The sequence below is a fragment of the Aethalodelphis obliquidens genome, unplaced genomic scaffold (assembly GCF_003676395.1).
Source record: "Aethalodelphis obliquidens isolate GAN/ISIS:26980383/991018 unplaced genomic scaffold, ASM367639v1 scaffold26, whole genome shotgun sequence".
Taxonomy (NCBI): domain Eukaryota; kingdom Metazoa; phylum Chordata; class Mammalia; order Artiodactyla; family Delphinidae; genus Aethalodelphis; species Aethalodelphis obliquidens.
In genome coordinates, this window is record NW_020837970.1 from 8,999,440 (window position 1) to 9,007,545 (window position 8,106).

General features: G+C 33.6%; 1 non-coding gene across 1 annotated transcript; it reads left to right on the forward strand.

Moving 5' to 3' along the window:
- The first annotated feature begins 4,039 nt into the window (after nucleotides 1-4,039).
- On the forward strand, nucleotides 4,040-4,112 carry TRNAG-CCC (transfer RNA glycine (anticodon CCC)). The gene has a single exon. It is a non-coding gene; the product is annotated as a tRNA-Gly (tRNA).
- Nucleotides 4,113-8,106: the final 3,994 nt, after the last annotated feature.

The following is an 8,106-nucleotide window of genomic DNA, read 5'->3' on the forward strand; positions in this document are numbered from 1 at the left end:
CCTTTCTGGTTCCTTAGTTCAATCAAAAACAAAACTTAATGTTCAAAATTTCAAAACTCTCTACCCATTTATCAAGCTACCCTCATTTTTACATTCCGTCACATCATTGTATAATATGGGTACAATCCGCCATCCCCTCCTCTGTACAGTGGTGTTAATAAAAAAGACGCTTGCCTCCCAGGGTTGCTGTGAGGATGTTATTAGAAGCTCCACTGTAAATTCTGACTTGTACTAAATTTAGTTATTATTATTTTGTTATTAAAGAGTCTCCTTCTCTCTTTCTTTGCAGGTGGGAAGAAAAAGATTGCTACTAATTCCAAGTTAGAAACGTTTTTTAAAAGACTAGATAACCTTTGGTCTGAAGCAAGAGTCCTAACAAACCTTCACAGTAGAAAGCAGGGAAAATGTATGAGGACAGGAGAATTCAGGGAAATCTCAACGCCCCTTCTGATGCCGGGTCATTATGAGATCTCCAAAGGGCAAGTGGGTCTGATAGACCATATATTCGTAGGTGTGGAAAATTAGAGGAATTCTTTAGTCTACCCATTCCACTGTTTTCCATACAAAGCTGTTCCCAAGAGTGTATTCCAGGACAGTGAGCTAAGGGCACTACAGAATAGATGGAGGCATGAGCTTCTCATATTTGTGGATTATTCATATGTGGGATTAGAAAACAATGAATTCTATAAGCAAATAAAATAAACATATTACATCAATAGATTCTGAGCATTATCTAAGAGCATTCTTAACGTTAAATGAATAATACAATTTCTTGGTACAACCATTTAACAAATCTAAATTGCACTGAAAACTGAAAAGAAAAAAATGCCCATTTTGAGTCCCAATATTAAAATACACCAAAATATCAGTAATTCAGGCAGATCAACTAGGGAGAAAGTCTGAATTGCGAACTATTCTTTAAAGAAATGTAGCTTTAGTAGCCTCAGAAAGATAGAGAAAACAGCAAACCTGACCAAGTATGGCAAGTCAATGATTTTAGGAACTATTTTAAAAGTATAATAAATATTATCATCATAACGTGTATATTTCCACGTTTCTCCCTAGTTCCTTTTACAAGAGAATAAAAACTGAGATTATATGAGTTGCTCTATATGTTAGACCTAAGAAATACCCAGTTTTAGATGAGTGGCTAGTGAGAGGCTGAGGAAATAGTCCTCGCCTCTGGACAAAGGAAACTACTCTTTGGCAGAGACCAAGTAGAACTATGGAAAGTATGAATGGGGATACCTACAAGTTTTCTGTTTCTATAATCTTTGAGCTCAGGCAATCCTCAGCTCAGCTCTTGTTCCATTGGTTGGTAGGTTGGGAGCCAAACAATGTGGTTAACTCTTCAGAGCCATGTTCTGTGACATATTGCACCCTGAATGACTCTGCATGCCAGTGTGACCTGGGGAAAATGAGAGAGTTCTCTGCTTCCTGAAAACTTTTTGCCTCTACTAAGAAGAAAGATTAACTTCTCCTGGCACATGCCTAAAGAACCACAAATCACAAATTCTAGGAATCTAAATAAATTGTCACAAAGTAACCATGTGAAGCAGGGTCTAAAAAATAATAGACCTCTCTCCTTCACCTTACCCACAGAGGTTAAATTTTAAAACAAAACAACCCATCACAATGTTCACGACAACACTATAATCAATCAATGACTCTAAGGCTTGAATCAAGATGTTCGGAGATGATAAAATATGAAATGCAATGGACTTGCCATCCTAAGGCAGCCACGTCAATCAGTGCATCACATAAAAACCCATGCAGGGAAGAAATCAATGCTTCCAAATGGGAAAAAAAAAAAAAACCCCACAACTTCCAACATTCAATCTATAGAAAGCTGTTGGGTCGCCTTTTTAAAATTCTTCCTTGAAAGAGTTTTAAATATTATCATGCCTAAGTCAAAATTCAAGCTTAAATACCAATATATGTTTTCACAGTAGAATTTATTAGTATAGTAACATTAATTACATATATTCAATGATCTTATTAGCCCTTGAAATTTTAGTTGCTTACATATGATTTTGACTTGTTTTAAGGACTGTGAGAAGAAATAGCACTTGGATTTAGTTAATCTCCAGCTATTTTAAATAATAGGTTTAAGTTAATCAAAAACAAGTAAGTGAGACTTCTGTTTGTAATCATGAGGGAGTACTTTGGTACCAGACTAGCCCTGCTGTTGTAAACAACTCTCAAACTAGACAAAATATATGAATAAGTTATTTTCACTTGTTGGAAAACAGTAGACACATGACTTGTCAACCCTGAGAGAAAAAATATGTATGTGATGATGGCCATCAGCACCCCACATTTCTGCTTGAAGTTAGTTTCTGGACAACGAAGTAGGGAGGTGGTTCCCAAGCAGAACTCTGAGGCCTTGATAAGCTGAAGAGTTATAGATAGGAAATCAGGGCTGATGAAGTAGGTTGATTTGTAGAACAGGGAACCACAGAAGACGAAGCTGCTCAGAGAAGGGGTTCCAGAAATGTATGTAGGGATCCCCTAAGTCTTTGGCAAAATAATAAGTTGTATATTCTCAGAACATGTACTAAGGTGCACATGCTCAGGCAATATGACCTAAATGGAGAGTCCAGTAGTCACACAGTGCTGCAAAACATAAGAATTTTGAACAGCCAGAGTTTAGAGACCTTTCTAAATACTCCGTCATTCAACTGGGCCTCTAGCCAACTGTAGTAAGATCTCATCTAGACTTGCTCTAACAAAACTTATTGCTAAAACCCAAAGGTATGAAGCACCAAATTCCTTAGATTCCGAGTCACCAAAAGCACAGAGGTGAAAAAGAATATGATGTGGACTTTCTATTCTCTGTGCCTTTCTCTTGCTTCGGCTATGCCGTCTTCTGGTGCCCCTCTGGTCCTTCCCTGCGACTGGCCATTGCCCACTTTAAAATTCAACTCAGGCATCTTTCTTCCTGGAAGACTCTCCTAAATGTAACCTCCGTCTTCAGATTGGATTCCTTCTCTAGGTTCATGCATCTGCAAATATCTGTTTCCCTGCCCTTAATACAAAGTTAGCTTAGGTACCCAAATAACACAGGTTTGTTAATCACAATATGCAACACATAATCTAAAAACATTAGATGCATAAAGAAGGAAAATTTAACCCACAACTAGGGGAGAAAAATCAACAGAAATAGACCCAGATATGATACATATTTTAAAATTAGCAGACAATTCAAAATAACTATTACGTTTAAGGACTTCTTTAGAAGATGGACATAATGAGCGAACATACCTCACCGTAAACAAAGGGACACTATTAAAAAAAACAACTGAAGTTCTAGAGTTGAACAATCTAATAACTGAAAGAAAAAATTCACTGGATGAGCTTACAAGTAATTTGCCACTGCAGAAGAAAGTGAACTTGAAGATAGGGTAGTAGAAATCATAACTGAAATAGAGAAAAAGAAGGTTGAAAAATAATGAACAGACTCTCAGTGACATGTGGGAAAACATCAAGCCAGTATACACATAATTTGTGTCCCACAAGTAAAGAAGAAAAAAATTAGGGCAAAACAAAAGTATTTGGAGAAATAATGGCTAAAATTTACCTAAATTTGATGAAAAGTATCAACCAACCGATACAAGAAGTTCAACAAAACCAAGTAAGAAAGACAAAGAAAACCACACCTAGGGACTTCCCTGGCGGTCCAGTGGTTAAGACTTTGCCTTCCAATACAGGAGGTGTGGGTTCAATCCCTGGTCAGAGACCTAAGATCCCACATGCCTCGCAGCCAAAAAACCAAAACATAAAACAGAAGCAATATTCAATAAAGACTTAAAAAAAAAAAGGTCCACGTCAAAAAAAATTTTTTTTTAACCCACACCTACATATATTAGGATAAATTAGGTAAAAACCAGAGATGAAGAGAAAATCCTAAAAGCAGCCAAAGAAAAGCACACATTGTCTACAAGGAACAATGATAAAAGCAACTACTGTCTTCCCAAGAGAAATGGTGCAAACCAGAAGACAATGGAATGATACATTTAAAACGCTAAAATAAGGGACTTCCCTGGTGGTCCAGTGGTTAAGACTCGGCACTCCCAATGCAGGGGGCCCAGGTTCAATCCCTGGTCAGGGAACTAGATCCTGCAGGCCGCAACTAAGAGCCCACATGCCACAACTACATATCCCACACATGGCAATGAAGATCCCATATGCTACAACTAAGACCTGGCACAGCCAAATAAATAAAATAAATAAATATTAAAAAATAAAAAAATAAAATGTTAAAATAAGACAACCTGTCAACCTAGAATAGTATATCCAATAAAAGTACCCTTCAAAAAAAAGTGAAAGAATTATCACAAGCAAACCTATACTGTAATAAATATTAAAGAAGTCCTTTAATGATTAATTAAGTTCTATTAATAAATTAATAGAAAACTATACCAGATGGAAACACGGATCTACATAAAGAAATGAAAAGCAACAGAAATGTAAATATGTGGGTAAAATATAAGACTTTTTAATTTAATTTATTTAAACTATAAGTAACTTTAGAAAAAATAATAAAAAGGTATTATGCATTTATAATATATAAGTAAAATGTGACAATAATAGCACATAGAATGGAATGGGGTAAATGGGAGCATACGATCATAAGTTAATTATAATATAGATGAAATGGTATAATATTAATTCATGGTAGATTGTAATGTGTTAAGAATATATATTGTAATCCCTCGAGCAAACATTAAAAAAAGTAAAACAAAGTGGTATAGATAAAAAGCTAATTGAAGAAGCAAAATGTAATACTGAAATGTAGTCAAGTAATAAAAACAAATAGCAAAATGGTAGACTTAAAGCCAATCATGTCAATAACTCATTAATAAAGTGGATTAAGACTCTAATTCAAAGTTACAGGATATCAGACTAGATAAAAAAATAAAGATCAAGCTATAGGTTGCTTATATCTTCAAATATAAGGATACGTAAAAGTTCAAAGTAAAAGATAGTAAATATTACACATGCAAACCTAATCATGTGGCTTTGTAGATAACAAAGTAGTCCTCAAAACAAGGACCAGAGATAAAAAGGGACATTTTATAATGATAAAGAGGCCAGTTCAGGGAAAAAACATAACAGTTTTGAATATGTACATATCCAATAATAGAGTTTCAAGATATATGAAGCAAAAACTGACAGAATTGAATATACCGATTCCAATTTATGTTTTAACACAACTCTCTCAGTAATCAATAAAAATAGACAAAAATCAGTAAAAAAATGAAATCTGAGCAACATTATCAATTAACTTAGCCTAACTGATATTTACACAATGCCGCACCCACACAACAGCAGAACACACATTCTTTACAAGTTAATGTGTAACTGAAGTAGACTGTATGTTGAGCCATAAAACATGGCTTTATAAATTTAGAAAAGTGAAATCATACAGAGTATGGCCTCTGACCACAATGGACTTAAACTAGAAAATAGTAGTAAGATATATAGAAATTCCTCAAATATTTGGAAATTAAGCCAAACACTCCTCAATAACTTATAGGTCAAAGAATTCATTTTAGTAGACATCTTTCTTCAGCTGTTAAGACTATACATATATTTCTATACCCTGATTTTTCCCTAGATATTACAACATATGCATCTTCCTCTCTTACTATAAACTCTTGATAAATATTCAATTAGCAGAGCAAATATATCTTTTTTCGAGTTTGTAATTCAAAAAATCATGTCCTTTTTGGATATACTGTTTCAGGTTTTCTATAATGTATGTAACACTGCATGAATGGATTTATGCATAAGGTTTTTTCTCTCTTTCATATTATGGTAGTAGGGTAACTAGTTGAAAGGACCTAAATATTTTTAAGGCTCTAGAAATAGATATGGAAAAATTACATTCCATTAGGGTTGTTGCAATTTACATACCCATGTAATAGTTCCTAAAGCTAGAAAGGTTGGGCTGAGGACACAGTCAAATTTCTGCACTTAGTGGAAATTTAATCTTGTGTTAAATGCTGACTTAAAATGTTAATTTTTTTTTTTTTTTTTTTTGGCTGCGCTGCTTGGCTATGGGATCTTAGTTCCCTGACCAGGGATTGAAACCAGGCCCCCTGCAGTGGAAGCACAGCATCCTAACCACTGGACCGCCAGGAAATTCCCTTAAAATGTTAATTTTAAAGGAAATTTTAAGATATTTAAAACGGAATGATAATGAAAATATATCACTTGAAAATTTGTGGGATATAAATAAAGCAGTGCTTAGAGGTAACCTTATTGCTCTAAATGCTTTTATCAGGAATGGGGGAAAGTATAAAACCACGTATCTGAACTTCTCCTTAGGAAGCTAAGCAAAGAAAAGCAATTTTAAACCAACATAAGTAAAATGATGAAAAAACAAAAAAGAGTAGAGTAGAAGCCAATGAAATATGAAATAGACCAAAACTATAATAAATGTAAACAAATATTAGTTGTCTGAAAATAACAAAAATGTTATAACCCCTTTAACTAGATTGATCAAAAATAAAAGGACAAAGCATAAATTACCAGTACCTAGAATGAAAGATGACATCACTAGAGATACCACATTAAAAAAACAAAATAGTAAAGGAATATTATGAAAAACTTCATACCAATAAAGTTGATAAATCAGATGAAATGGACAAATTCCTTGAAAGATGTAAATTAGTGTAACTGACGCAAGAAGATGCAGATAATCTGAATAGCCCTTAATTTAAGGAATTAAATTAATAATTAGAACTCTTCCCACAATGAGAAGTCCAGTTCCAAATAGCTTCTCAGTTTAATTTTAACAAACATTTAAAGAACAAATAAAATAGTACCAATCATACAGAATTTCTTTTGGCAAACAGAGAAGGACTGAAATTTTCCCAAACTATTTTATGAGATTAGCATAACCCTGATATCAAAAAATGAGTTTTATAAGCAAAGCACAAACCATGGACATAAAAACAAAAATATTTAATAAAATTTAAAGAAATCTAATCCAGAAATAAATAAAGGGTTAATACTTCACGGCTATGAGGGTTTCATACAAGGAATGCAAGGTTGGTTCAACATTTGAAAATCAAAATGAACACGGTATAACTGCATTTTTCAATTTGCTTTAATCATCCTCAGCAATATTTTGCAGTGTTTACTGTGCAAGTCTTTCACATCTTTCCTTAAAGTTATTCCTAGGTATCTGTTGTTTTGATGTTCTTATAAAATATGATTCTTTTAAATTTTCATTGGTCATTGCTAACATTTAGAAATACAATTGATTTTTGTATATTGACTTTGTAGCCACTGGTATTGCTAAATTCACTTATCGGTTCTAGCATTTTTTTAGATTCTGTAAGTTTTCTATGAAGACAATCATGTCATCTCCTAATAGCAACAGTTTTGCTTATTCTTTTCCAATTTCGTCCCTTTTATTTTTTTTCCTTGCCTTTCATACTGGAAAATAAATAAAGAAAAAGCTGTCTGGAAGGTTGTAAACTAACAGTTATAGTTGGGCCTTAAATTTAACTCACAGTTTTCTGGTAACCAAAATGACAAGGGAAATATGCAGTGATATGTTACATTTCTCTCACTGTCTTTAAACAGTAACATACCAATTACTCAAAGAAAGGGAAACTTTTCCCTTGCATATAACCAGTAGTTTGACTTAATGTTTATAAATGTCTTTGATCCACAAATATGTTTTCCAAATCTCATTTTTCGTATTGTTCTATAGGTTCCTAAGACTGTTTATTTTTTTCAATCTTTTTTCTTTCTGTTGTTCAAATTGGATAATTTCTATTGATCTATCATCAAACTCACTGGCTTTTTTCTCTGTCACAGCCATTCTGCTATTTAGCCCATCTAGTGAATTGGGGGCGGGAAGGGATATTGTATTTTTCAGTTCTTAATTTCCTTTTGATTCTTTATATCTTTTATCTCTTTGTTGAGAATTTCTTTCTATTAATTTCAAGAACGTTTTACCTTATTTCTCAAAGCATGATTATATTGACTGCTTTAAAGTCTCTGTCTGATAATTCCAACATCTCTGCTTTCTGAAGGTTGGAGTCTGTTCGTTTTTCTCTTCAATGTTGAATTTTTCCTGGTTTTTCC